Consider the following 14,312-nt stretch of genomic DNA (forward strand, 5'->3'; position numbering starts at 1 on the left):
GCAAGGACTTTTTAGAGCCCCTCAAGGAACTGGAATTCTCAGTGGGAAAAAAATAATGACATTCACAAGCAATACCTGCAGAATTAAGTGCCAAACTGAACAGTGTGTCAACCTCACGCTCCTGGAAAGTTCTGGAATAGGTGCAAGCCCCTATAGGTGCAAGCTGGGGAGATCAAGAGCAAGGCAGCCTTGAGCTGCACCCTGAAGTTCATAATGCAATTCAGAATTTTAAACAGAGCTGTATCTCAACTCCTTCAACACCACCCCTCATCCTAGGGCCCGGCTACTGATATGGGTGCCACAAATCTCTTTAAGATGTCTTCCTTCCAGATTTTATGTCCCAAGTCACACCTTAGCCCGAAGCCTAGCTGGGTGCAAGGCAGGCCAATCCCATTACAACTAACTCCCACAACCACCCTGGTCTCTCTCACCCTGGGAGCCAGAATCAGGTCTCAAGTCTGGTGTGGATTTATAGACCAGGTGCCTGCCATGATTAGTCTGACGGAGCCTGGCCCTACCATACTATTTGACTCCTGTTTCAAATTAGCATGAGCATTTCTGGAGATGTACTATGTATTCAATTGAAAAATAAAACCTAAAGGACTCTACTTGGTCGCCAATACAATATGAAGTACATTCTTCTAAAGTCAATCTTTTTTTTTTGGGGGGGGGGAGGGCTATTAATTTATTTTATGAAATAAAGTGGATGTTCTGTCTTCCCTACAAAGAACAAATTAAAATAAGTGCCTATCATCGTCTCCTCATTCGGAACACTGTGACCTCATTGGGAGCATCGCTGTTTTCTGGCAGCTGGGATGTGAGCTGGATTTCTAGCCGTGGGGTTGGAGCCCCATTCCAGGGCAACGCAGGCTTCGGCAGCCCTTCCCTTTGTTCACCTGGCTAGGACACGGGATGCAGAGCCCTTGGGTCTTGCTGTAAGTCTCATCTATGGCAGTTTACAGGATGATCATAAAGTGAGAGCTACTCCCAAAGGGCTGAAGGTCACGCTACAGAAGACGAGATTTATAGAGTGTTTCCAACAGCTCCATTGGCTCCAACACAGGAAAGAATGCATGTGTCCCAGTGGCAAGTTTGAGTTGTTTGTTGGTTTTTTTTTTTTCTTTCAAAGAGATGTATGAGATGGCAAGCAAACACTGGACACAGTGCCAGCATTGGCAAGCATGAATAATTCCTGTTTCTATTGCTTACAGCTCTTAGACTTGGCCTGTTCATCGCCCTAAATTTTATTTTTTATGCTCATGACACTCCCATCCTAGCAAGGCAATTGAGTGGAGAATTATATTTTAAGGAATCCATCTAGATGTTCTAAAGCTTCTACTTCTATCACTGGGAGGTAAGACCAGCCTGTGAGCTGTCATCTTAGTTCATTAGGAGCCTGGGGTTCAGACAGGCTGAATAAAATAAATCAAGTTAAAATATCAGCCTGTGTGTCAAAGTCCAGGGTTTCTCCAGGGATAAACTTTCAGTCCCTGTGATCCAACCATCATCTTTCTCATACACATTAAGGGTATCTACACCCCAAAAAGCTATACTTGAGTCAATCACAGTAGAAAGAACTCCGGATTTAAGGTCCCAAGACAAGTGACTATGATCTTGGGCATATCATGGCCCTGAGGTAATCAAAGTAAAAACAATTTTAAAATATATAAAATCATCCAGGTTCCTCCCACGTTTCACCCATTACCTGTCTACTTTTACTGGCATTTATACAGAAGAGTATGTGGCAATCTCAGAAGACGTGAGGGTCAGGGAAAATATTCTCTCTCTCTCTCTCTCTCTCTCTATCTCTCTCTCTCTCTCTCTCTCTCTCTATCTCTGGCCAACATGAGTGCAAAACTCACAAAGAAAAGCCTGTTTGTCTCAAAGGGTTCGAGGTTTCTTCTCTTACCTAAGGAAGCTTCCTTGTGACGTCAAGGGCCAACTAAGCCTTAGGAACCTCACACACATCTTCTCGAGCAAAATCCTATGAGGAGGGTAGCATGATCACCCATCCTTATTTCACAAATGAGGAGACAGAAGTTGCACTGTGAAAAGCTTTGTGAAGGTCACTTACCTGGATGGGGCAGCATCCAACATCTTCCTGATCCTCAGCAGATTCTGCCTACCAAAATGCCATCACACACCGAAGGGACCTGCAAACCGAGAAATGCAATGCAAATCTAAGGGATTGAGATCCGACAGTCCATACTCTCTGCCATTTGATAGTAATAGCCAACTTAATTTCAGCACTTCTCTTTTTCTTTTTTTTATTCTTTGTTGTTGTTGTTGATGACGATGATGATCCTGGGGCTTGAACTCAGACCTAAGCACTGACTGCCCCCTGAGCCTTTTTGGGCTCAAGGCTAACGTTCTACCACTTGAGCCACAGCACCACTTCTGGCTTTTCCTAAGTAGTTTATTGGAGATAAGAGTCTCACAGACTTTTCTGCTTGGACTGGCTTTGAACCATAATCCTCACCTCTCAGCCTCCAGAGTAGCTAGGATTACAGGCCTGAGGCACCAACACCTGGCTAACACTTCCTTTTTTAAAAGCCAGCCTCCCTCTATTTAATGTAAAGCGCTGCTGATAGTAGATGTTCTTAAACTACACAAGAAGTCAGATGTTTATTTAGTAGCAGCTTTGTATGGAGAAAAGTTGAGAGAGAAAAAAGAAAAATAACTGAAGAGGATTGTCCAGTAGACTTTGAGTTTAGGGTGGACTTGACCAGGATACTCAAACTGGATTCTCACATTGACCTTGGTCAAAATGCATTGTATTCATGAACTGATATGTTGCATTGTAGCCCTTTACACAACTACCTAGAGATAATAAAAACTAAGGAAAAGAAAAAGTAAAGGAAACAAAAGGGGAAGAAACCCTTTCACATTGGCTCAGAAGCCTATAAACTTCTTGAGGGCAGAGAACCCTATGTCTAACTGGTGGATGGATGGACAGATGGACCAATTGAGAGATTCTAATTACAAAGGGAGCTTTAGGAGTATCAGGAATCTGAAGACCAAGTTCCAGTACTGGCTCTGCCAGTAGCCAACTGAGCAAGTCTGCAAGTAGGGAAACTGCCTATGAGCCCATGTCCTCCTCTGTCAAAATGGGGGTACAAATGTGGCTCTAGACCTTGTCAAATGATGGATATTTACACGTGAACTTGGTTTACATCTATTAAAACATGCAACATCATTTTATTACAGAGTCAAGGAACTGTAGTAGGTTGGCATCTCGCCACACTGACAGTGTACCTAGTATTTAAAGATACTCAGTTTCATACTACATGGCCCTAAAGTTAAGCTACCCATCTTACCAGGTGTTAGACTCAAGAATTGCCTAATCATGGAAGATTGTATTGTCAGTAACTTGCTTAATTCCTAACATTACATGCTTCATAGGTATTGTGCCTCCTCTGCTCTTCAGGGTCATCCTCTCCTTCACTCCGTTCATCTACGGCCCACCTCTCCATGAATCTCAACTCTACGCAACTTCCAGCATCTCGTTCAAATGCAGCCTCTCCCACTAAACTTCCTTTCATTCCCCATCTCTTCGTTCTGATTAAGGCCTCTCTTTTGCCATCTGATTATAATCATCTTATTTCATGGCTATCTGGATATGTCTTTTATCTAGTGCCTAATCCCAGACTAGAAGACTCTCAAGAGAAAAGGTCTTGTCTTATAATTTCTCCCTTTCAGGAATTAAATGGGAAAGTACAATCAAAGGACCCACAAGATGCCTGGCAAGTAGTATGTGCTCAATAAATGTCGATTCCTTTCCCCTTAACACATCTTTGTATTCCCTAGAGCACCTTGCAAAAGCGTTTGGAATCTTGTAGCTGACTAGTAAATGTTGAACACATGAACCAAAGCATATAAATAGTAGCATTTCAACTGCTCTCCTAAGGTCACTAAGTGTACTTCAGACATTTTCATTTTCCTCCCTCAATTCCTAAGTTTGTAGGCTCATAAAGATTATTTCTGGATGGGAACCGGCGTCTCACACCTGTATTCCTAGCAACTCAGGAGGCTGAATCTGAGGATCTTGGGTGGAAGCCAGACCAGGCAGGAAAGTGTGTGAGACTCTTACCTCCAATTAACCACCAAAAAGCCAGAAGTGGAGCTGTGGCTCACATATTGAACACTAAGCTTCAGTGAAAATGTGAAAGAACAGCACCCAGGCCCTGATTCAAGCCCCAGTATGTGCACGTGTGCACATACGTGTACCTGTGCACACGTGCATGTGTGCAGGATGCTTTGGTGCTAGGCCACAGAGTCGGCTCACAAGTCTCTCCGTCCACTCTGTCCACAAGTAGGCAGCAAGCGGCCCAGACAACATTCAAGTCAATAAACTAATTTAGTCTTTGTAAAGAAATCATGCGCCATGAATTCTGATTTTTTGCACCCATCTCAGGATTTTTTCATTAATTTCTAGCTTGTTCATACTCATGTAATAGCTATGGACTGTACTGGACCTATCACCCCTTTCTGAGCAAATCCTCAGAGGTTGAGCCCAACAAGCATGCCAGTATGCTTGTTGAGGCTAGTTGAGGCTAGAAGTCCTCTGAATGAATTCTAGAGGTTTCTGAGAAAAAGGAGCAGAAGACCCCCTTCCTCCTTCCTCCTGTCACCACAGGACCTTTGCATTTGAAAGGAACAAGGAACACGAAGATTTCCCAAACTCCATAGGCCAGCTGGCCCTTGTGGAGTCTTTCAGCTAAACCTCAGGAGGGAACCAGCCTTCGCCCTGAGCATTGGGTTACCCTTGTTTACATGCACAGAAAGAAAAGCCAGCCCCGAGCCCAGGACCCCCCTGGCAGAGGCCTGATTTCACACACGTTTTCCCCAGATTCCTATTGGCTTGGCTGGAAACCACATATTAAAACCCACCAATCTTTCCACTTGAGCCTGATGAAAGCTTCAACAGAAACAGCTGCACTTCACATGTGGTTCAAGTTAATATCTTAGCCCCACGGTTTAACTCTAGCTGGCTGGGCTATATTCACAATCTTCTTTTGTTTCACATTGAAGAATATGTCTTTCATTACTCACCAGAGCGGAGGAACACAATGAAGCTGGTAGCACTTCATTTCTGAGATGTCTGGGATAATTGTTTGTATTTGTGTGTTATTCGAGACACACTGTGTGCGAGCAATCTCAGAAGCAGAAAAGTGTTAAACAACCCTAACACAAATGTTGAGACACTTAAGTGGAACATTTTCTTATTTAAAAAAAGCCAAGCCACACACTAATAGCTCTAAATCTCAGAGCTCATTGATTCAACCAACATGCTAAATTTCATTGTTTTCTTCCTTCCAGTGGCTCTCCAAACCATGCCATCTTTGGCATGTAAGCAAGTTTAATCAGTAAGTGCCAATTTCACATACTGCACCCCCCCATACGCTCTTCACAACCATGCTGGGCATAATGAACTTTCAAGCTTATAGGAATCAGGCAACTCTACTTTCTCCAGAGGTTTTGTCCTGAATGAATGTGATATCCTCCAAACACATCTTCACTGTGGGACATTATCATCTGGTATTCAGTGCTGGCTCTGAGGTGGTAGGAATGCCCTATAGGTTTCTGTTTTGTTCTGGCACTTGTTGAATAAAAGTAAGTCAAGACCGGAAATACTTCCACAAGCTCCCTTTTACTTTTATGAAAGTTAAAAAAAAAGGTTACAGAGTTTGAATTTTCCCTTGTTTTATTTCTGTGTTTTATCTCTGATTTTTGAGAGGAGAAATGATTGCTAAGAATTTGTGAGCTCTTGGTATGTGTCGGGTCTTGTTCTGCATGCAATCTAATTTAAGCCTCACCACAACGAAATACAGATATCACCCTGTTTATAGAAGCAGCTGAACTAGAGAGAGACTAAATAAGTGCCCAAGACAGCATGGCAAGGAAGTTATTGTGCCAGAAGGTACCAGGCAACCCCTATATCTTTGATCCCACTCCTCTAGGCATAGGGTCATAGAAATCACCATTGTATTGGTTACTGCAGACTGGGTACGTGGCCACCCAATGAGGATTATGTAAAGAACAGAACTACAAGACAGTCCCAAGAAGTGCTCATTACTGAGGTTCAATCCCTTCTCTTGTAAGACCTGTGAGTATGATGGTATAGTTGCTCCATTGATTAGATTACATTGTATGGCAATAGTAAAGGGATTTTTTAGTTGTAATTATGGTCTCATAATTTAGCTTTGAAACAAACTAAAGGGAGGAGGTTAGCCTGGGTGGACCTGGTCTAACCAGGTGAGCCCTTAAAAAGGACTGGGCCTTTGCTGAAAAGAAGCAGTCAAAGTCAGGCAGGTACCCCTTCTGGTCTGGAAAAAACAGTGCCATATTGTAGAAAGGACCAAACTGCACAGGCTAGCAGGCAGCCCCAAGGAGAAGAGAATGGATACTGGCAAACAATCAGCAAGACTGAGACCACAGTCCTACAACTGAAAAGAACTGAATTCTTCCCACAGTCAGTGAACCTCATATGAGGTCACAGCCCTGAATAACCCTTTGGTTTCAACCTGATGACAGTCTGCACAAAGAATCCCAATAGACCTTCCAGTATTCCTGGAAAGAAAAGAAGAAACTATGATATAATAGATGTGTGTTGTTTAAACAGTAAGTCTGTGATCATTTGTTATACAGCAACAGAAAAAATATACAGTACCATCTCAAGATACTTTGAGGCTGGGTGTTGCTAGGTGACTAAATTCTAGCCAACAGGATTTAGCTAAAGTGCTATGAGCCACCTCCCTCCAGGGCTTCCCGTCTGTGTTTTCCCTTCCTGCTGGCTGACGCATGGGAATGGTAATGAGCCATCATTAAACACAGGGATAAGAATGGCTTCCAGAGGATGATGGAGCAACAGAGGCCTTCTTGATTTACACTGATTGCCTCATTGATCCTAAAGTATCCCTGCACTATCATATGGATGTGAAATCAACTTCCATATTACTTAAAATAACATTACTTGATGGTGTGATTTAAAAACTTTATAATTCACCTTCTTTCTGTCAGAGCTCAAACTGAACTCAGAGTCCATTCACATAGCCCTTCACCACCCTACCTCCATGGTGCCAACTACACCATGGTAGAATTGGAGTCCAACACTGTTGGAAGCTGGATATCCCTGTAACTAGTCAGTGAAACGAGTCTAGCCAACAAGGAAGGATACTCAGGTTGCCTTGAATAGTGAGGATTTACTGCAAGTATATACGAGGTGTCTCAGGAAGCTGCCTCAACTTTGTACTCCATTTGTGAAACATACAGCACCCTCACAGAGAACACAACCCATCCTTTAGCATTTTCTGGTGGTATCAAGTTCCTGACAGGTTCCTTAAGCATTGCCTTGGAAGACAAACCAACTTGATTTGGTTAGGTTTTCCTTCGCATCAAATACCCATGAATTTCCTACCTATGAGACCCCAAGCATCCCTTGTGAACAGATATGGCTTGCAATAGTACGCCTACACAGTCCAATCAGCTGTTGCTATTTAGAAAGTCTCTTCTCTTTCTGGTATCCTCTCCTGAAATGAGAGACCCATTGCATTTCAGACTGGGGTGGTAGCCATGAGTACACATTGTCAGATAAAATAGCTCAGACTACTTTTTTTTTTGATGGGGGGTGGGGGGGGGGGGAGAACCTGTCATGGGGCTTGAACTTGGGACCTAGTCAACAGACATTTGTTTTCCTGCTAACCAGGCTATGCCAAATGTTCTACCTAGGAAACCCCTGTGGGTTTGCTGTTTCTAGAAGCCATCCCTTACTTCACCTGAATTCTACCTTACAGTATCTCTAGCTTAGCACTTTGTCCTTTTCTTACTTGTGATCTTAGTTTTCAAGCTCTTTTCACTTCCTGCCAAGCACTATTTCAGTACCCAACACACCACATTTTACACAAACAAAATGGAAACTTAAAGGCAATTATCAAACTTTATAAACCATTTCTTGCTTGAATATCTAAATAACTCTTCAAGTCTCCATCCCACATACTTTGTTTTGATATAAACTTGATCCTAGTGTATTTGCTTTACAGCCAACTCTAAAATCTAAACACACACACACACACACACACACACACACACACACACACACACACACAGATATTTTCTAGGCTCACTAGGGACACTCGGTGAAATCTTTCTGGAAATGACTAAAATGTGCTGTCCCTACAGTTTGGCTGTACCTGTACCCACAATCAGGGTGCAAGAGAATATGTCCCAAGGAAGCAGGCTCGCAGATCTCAGGCAAAACAATTCACTGCTTCTCCATGCTGTTCAGGTGACTTGACTGCCTTTTGAAATCACACATGGCTTAAACTGCTATTTGTGTAGTTTAAGGAAAAAATTAAATAACAGCACAAAGGGAAACCAGCAGTGTTTTAAGAGATTTCATTTCTTCTTGCTGCCTGTGTTCATTTGCTGGAAGGCAGAGGAGGTATTATATTATCCGGGCCTCTGGAAACACTTAAAGTTCAGAAAGACCCCTGGACCTCAATCCAAGCTTCTATATAGAATAGCAAGGGCATAAAAGTAACACAAAATACCCACCTTATTTTCTCCACAGCACATGAAGGCAAATGGCTTGGCCCCTTGAGGTCCAGTCTTTAGCCAGACCCTACCTGAGAGGCTGATCATTCCTTCTGGCTGGACTGAGCTCTACCAATGGGTGACGGGATGGTGAGTTCTATGCAGTGTGGCTGGCTATAGAACCTAAATATTTGGTCAAACTTTATGTGTTTCTCTGACAGTGTTTTTCTTGCATGAGAATACTTACATGAGTGAACTTTGAGCAAAGCAGATTACCCTAAATAAATGTAAGCAGGCTTCGTATAATCTGCTGAAGATAGAGCTCCTCCGCTCTACACAGAACAAGGAGGAACTCTGTCAGCAGGGAACCTTTAGATTTCAACTTCAACTCTTTCCTGAGTCTTCAGCCTGGCAGGCTACCCATTAGATTATCACCAAGCCTTTATAATCACATAAACTGATACTTTAACATTAATTAATTAAATTTCTTTCTGCTTTCTCTTTATGTACATGCTATATGTTCTCTGTGTGTATGTGTGTGTGTGTGTGTGTGTGTGTGTGTCTGCATCCCACATTGTCCTTCCATGTTACCAAACAGTAATAAAATAGAACTTTAAAAACAAATCACAACTGGGAACCTTTGCCCACTATGGCCCTGCTCTATTCCATTACATCCCAGACTTTCCTCATACAAGTGTCTCTTGCAGACCTTAAACCAATCAAATCATTTTGGTGTATTTATTATTGTTGTTCAATTTACATTTCTGGAGTCCCCACTGTCCTGTATCTTCCTATATGTAGCCAAGCTGTTATGGTACTTAAGAAGGTATAGAAATCTGTAGAGTGATTTTTTTCATTTGGTTCTTATGTACTTAAGAACATTTGAACAAGTATGGCAGTTTTGTTTTGTTATGTTTTGGTTTTAATGTTTTTTGAGAGTCTTTGTTTTCTTTACAAAAAAAGAAGTAAATAAATTCCATAGGGAAAGTGGAGAAGATATGAATTTCAGTAGAATTTATGCTTACATCTTCTGGATTTTCCTAGATTGTGTTAAAAATAGTAATATGCATTTTTTAGCCTGCCACTGTGTCTACCACAGGAATAATGAAAAGCAATGAAAAATGGAAATCAGCAACATGACAAAACCAGACCCCCTGAGGTTTCAGCTAGGAAGTGAAAAGGAACAAATAGAACCAAGGCTGTGGAGGTACCTGCAATTAGCATAATCAGCATCAGTGAGGTGTCAAGGTATCAGAATTAATGAGCCCTGGGTCAGCTACTCAGGTAATGGCCACAAAGTCCAAGTACACAAAGGGAGTTATAAAAGGGATGTCTGTGGGTAGACAATGGATCCTGAAATTCTAAATGGAGAAAACAAAAAGCAAAACAACATGTCACCCAAAAGACAATTCATGTGTGTGTGTGTGTGTGTATGGTAGTTAGTTAAGAACCGATAATTAGGTTATTGAAAATTAATGAACAGCCCTAGTCTGAATAGCCCCAAGAAATCCAGTGAAATATGCATCAAAAGATAACAAGTAATTCCCTTTTGGGTAGCTCACCTGGCACCCCCACTGCCACCATGAGCTGCAGAAGATTTCCACAAGGCCCTGCTCTCTAGAAGACAAAGTTAAGATGTCATAGCTTACGTTAGGACAGATCCTAGCAATGCACACCCTTTGCTGCTAAGAAGGTTAACCCAGATCCACTGCTTTCTGGGTTCCTCAAAGATGGTGTTATTATTACTATTTATTTGTACAAAGCAGTTAAATTCCATAATTATGAATACAATGCTTCTTAATCAAGGTCACCCAGAGATGATTCTTTTTTTTTTAATTTATTTTATTGTTACTGTTAAAGTGGCTCTTAAATACTCATGGCAATGTTGGAAGCAGATGTCAAACTACACCTGCACTAATTTTAATATAAAAAGAATAACAGTCATTTCTTATTCAGGAAACAGCGGTGTTGTCTGACAAAGGTGAACGTTGGATGTTTATCCCATGTGCGTTTCTCCATCCCTGAACATGGCAATTGGAGCAAAGTAGATTTATAACAAACCTCTCTAAGGTAGTTGCATTTCGGTAAAAGAATCAAGTCTGGAAAAGCTGGATTATGCTAAAGGAATGCATTTCCAATGATGGAAAGACAGTTGAGTAGATATTTGGGGAGAGCATGCCCCTGTTTCCCTCTCCACACCTCGGCCTGCCATGGTGTGAACTATCTTCATCAAGATGAATCTGTTTCTCTATTTCAAGCTCAGGACATGTAGGTGTTGAGTTGTCCTTAATCATACCAGGGAAGCAATTAGTTCTCCCACTCTGGGCCTTCTTCCAATCTTCCTTGGGCTTCTCTGTGTCCTGAAACTCTGGACCATCTCCTTAGGGAAAGAACATCAACAATAACTTTCCTTTTCATTTCAGGTCACATCTGCCTTGATACAGTCAGTAAAAGGAGCAGCAGAATCCATTTCTGAGTAACAGGACCACTCTCATGCCCGTGAATCTGCCACACTCTTGCACCAGCATCTTCATCCACTCAAGAGGACTTTCACCTGGCCCCACCCACATATCTGCCCATCAACCTTTCTCCTCAGCTCCTGCCCTTGCAGGGAGGGCTGTCTTTCAAAAGAGAGTCATATTGGGAATGAGGTTTCTCAAAGGGAAAACAACAATAACATAAATAGACTCCCCTTACCTGGACAATAAATAAATATGCTTCCTTTTAAGACTGATTGAAAACAAACATAAAAGAGGGCTCCGTACTATCTTCTCTGGATTTCAAGCCAGAAAAAAAAAAATCTCCTTCTCTGGCCTGGAAGCAGAAATGGAAGAAAGACACTTTTATGGTCAGTGAGCAAAAATAGGAACTTGCACCTTAATGGATCACACATGAGACTGTGAGGCAGTCAGTGATCTGTCGCCCCTGCGTCCACCTCCACCAAGCCCTGGCTCAGACTCCTACCCAGAGGACCAGCAGGAGGGCCGCTCCTTAGCAGTGTAGGTTGCTGCATCCCAACACTTGTCAGCCCTGCTTCTTAGGATTCCTTTACCACCGCAGGACTTCCACTTCAGAGTCCATTTTTGAAGGAGTTCCATTATCCCTCACCCTCTAGCATATGAGTCTTGCCTCCAGAGCTGAGCCTCTCATCAGAGCTTGGAGTCTTCTTCCTCCATCACTGGCTTAGTCTGGTTTAGACTCCGTTGTTTGTGCAATGGATGCTCAATGCACACATTGACGAATATTAGAGCTTTTATGAAACTGTCTTTACTTGTGTTCGTTCTTTCATCTATCAGAACCCTGTCACTAGAACCCTATAACTCCTACCACTTCATCTGCCATTTCCTTCCTGAACTGGTAAAGGGAACCCCAAGCAGGACAAGGATCATCACATGGTTACAGCTGTACAGTACCTGGCTAGTGGCAGGTGATACCACATTCACAGCCACACAGTAGCTGGTGGTCCATGGCTATAGACATCCCTTGATTAACCATCTCTCTGAGGGTAACCATCCCCATAATCTCCAGACTCAAGTTCTCTCAGGCTCAGGCTCAGTCCTAGATAATTTCCACAGGCTCAGTCCTAGATAATTTCTCTTCTTAGTGAAAAGCTACTTTCACTCACCCTCCCCTATCCTATCCTCCAATATGCCCTATGGGCATTCTCCCACCTTCGTATTATCAATTTGTGAAAAGTACCATGCAAAATAATGAATTTTCCATTGCATTGGATGACAAAAAATATAAAGATCCATACGACACAGAAGGCCTATATTTAGGCTTGAAACAATTTGGAAATAATGGGTAAAATCAAAGACTATTCTTTACACAAAAGGAGAGTAACTGAAGGCTCAAATGGTTGATAGACTGGCTAGCAAGTGTGCAGCCCCAAGTGCAAACCCAGTACCACAAGAAAGAAGAAGGGAAGGGAAAAGAAAGGGATAGCAAGAACAGGAGAAGAGAAGACAAGAAAGAAAAGCAAAGGAAAAAGAAATCAGCTTAGCCATGCCAGCTCCTACCCATTCAAATCCGGAGCAGAAATGAGCTGTTCCCATGTTGTCCCATCCAAATTTCAGACCTGGAAAAATAACAAAACAGTCTTGCACACCCCTATATTTGAAGATGGTTTGTTGTGCAACACTAGATACAAAATATCAAGGAAAGATGCAGTCAATGAAAAGGTTTCAATCTCAGTGTTAGAAAATGCATTTATATGCAAATGCAAGACAAACAAACAGTGGATTAAAAGAAAAGTGTTTTCTTTTCTTGCATAACAAGAAGGCAAGGTTTCCCAGCATTCTCTTGGCAGCTCAGAGTCCAGCTCTTTGTATTTCTCCTATTTTTCTCTCAAGCCACCAAGATGGAAGTTCCAGTTCCATGGAGCCACCAGCATTACAGACACCAGGAGGGAAGAGGAGGAAGGATCTTTATCAGGAAAGCACAACTTTTCTAAAAACACCCAGCAGGGATTTCTATTTATATCTCATTGGTTACTGTTGAGTGTCTGCCCCATATAAAAGACAGCAAGAAGCTGGGTGCCAGTAGCTCACACCTGTAATCCTAGCTACTCAGGAGGCTGAGATCTGAGGATCTCCGTTCAAAGCCAGCCTGGGCAGAAAAGTCTGTGAGACTTTTATCTCCAATAAACTACTCAGAAAAAGCTGGAAGTGATGCCGTGGCTTAATTGGTAGAGTCCTAGCCTTGAGCAAATGAAGCTCAGGGACAGTGCTCAGGCTCTGAGTTCAAACTCCAGGACCAGCAAAAAGAGAAAGAGAGAGAGAAATATAGGGTTCTAACTGGCAATGGCCTCCCTGAACAAAATTGGCAGTTGGTTTATAAGGAAAGCAGGAAGATATTGGAGGAGCAAATACCTGTTTCTGCCATAGTCAACAAGAAAATCAATTGCTTAGCCAAAGTCTTAGAGCAGTGGAACAAGTTCTTTGATCAACTCCATGATATTACCACTTGAATTTCCCAGCTTTGTACTCCACCATTCAAGCATTGGCCTCAGCCTATAGCCAGCTCCCCTCTGCTTTGTGGGATGGCTATCAATAGTAATGAAGCTAAGTGTCTCTTTGGTCATCCCACAGGGGCACCTGGCTTCCGGTCCATCTCTCTTAAGAATAAGGAAGCAAGGGGCTACTGTTAAGTACAGACATTATACTATACTTGGTACTTACTAAATCCCTTCCCCTATTCCTCAGCCAACTGGAATTTCTGACTCACTCATAAACTTTAGTTATACTCAGGGTGAGAGGTCAACAATCAGCCTGCTTTGTTTTATGTCCATCCTCCACTTTTCTAGCTGTGTGAACTTGAGAAAATCACTTAGTGTCTCTGAGTCTCAGTTTCCCTGTAGGGAGGAATGGGGAAGCTTATCATATCTACTGGCACAAGATGAAGTCAAGGAATAAGTAATACATGTAAAGTACTTAGCAGGATGTCTAGAAACAAGTAAGTAGAAAATAGATGTTAGCGATTAGAATTATGCAGAACATTTCACACAAAGCCCTGGTGATTTTTGCAAACACAGAAATAAATGTAAATCAGCAATGCGTAACTCCTCCTTCTCCTTTCTTTGCAGTGTTAATGATATCAACTTCTCTATCCTGGAAGACCCAAGAGATCTGTTTTCACAAGTGTATCTTCAAAAATAACCTGTTCCTTCTCTCCTGCTGCTACAGGTAACTTGAAATTCAAAGCATTCATTGAACACATGGACTTATCTGAAAAATATCTGCAAATTCACTACTAAACAATCCATTGAAGGAGCCCATAAT

Source organism: Perognathus longimembris, chromosome 4 (assembly GCF_023159225.1).
Source record: "Perognathus longimembris pacificus isolate PPM17 chromosome 4, ASM2315922v1, whole genome shotgun sequence".
NCBI lineage: Eukaryota > Metazoa > Chordata > Mammalia > Rodentia > Heteromyidae > Perognathus > Perognathus longimembris.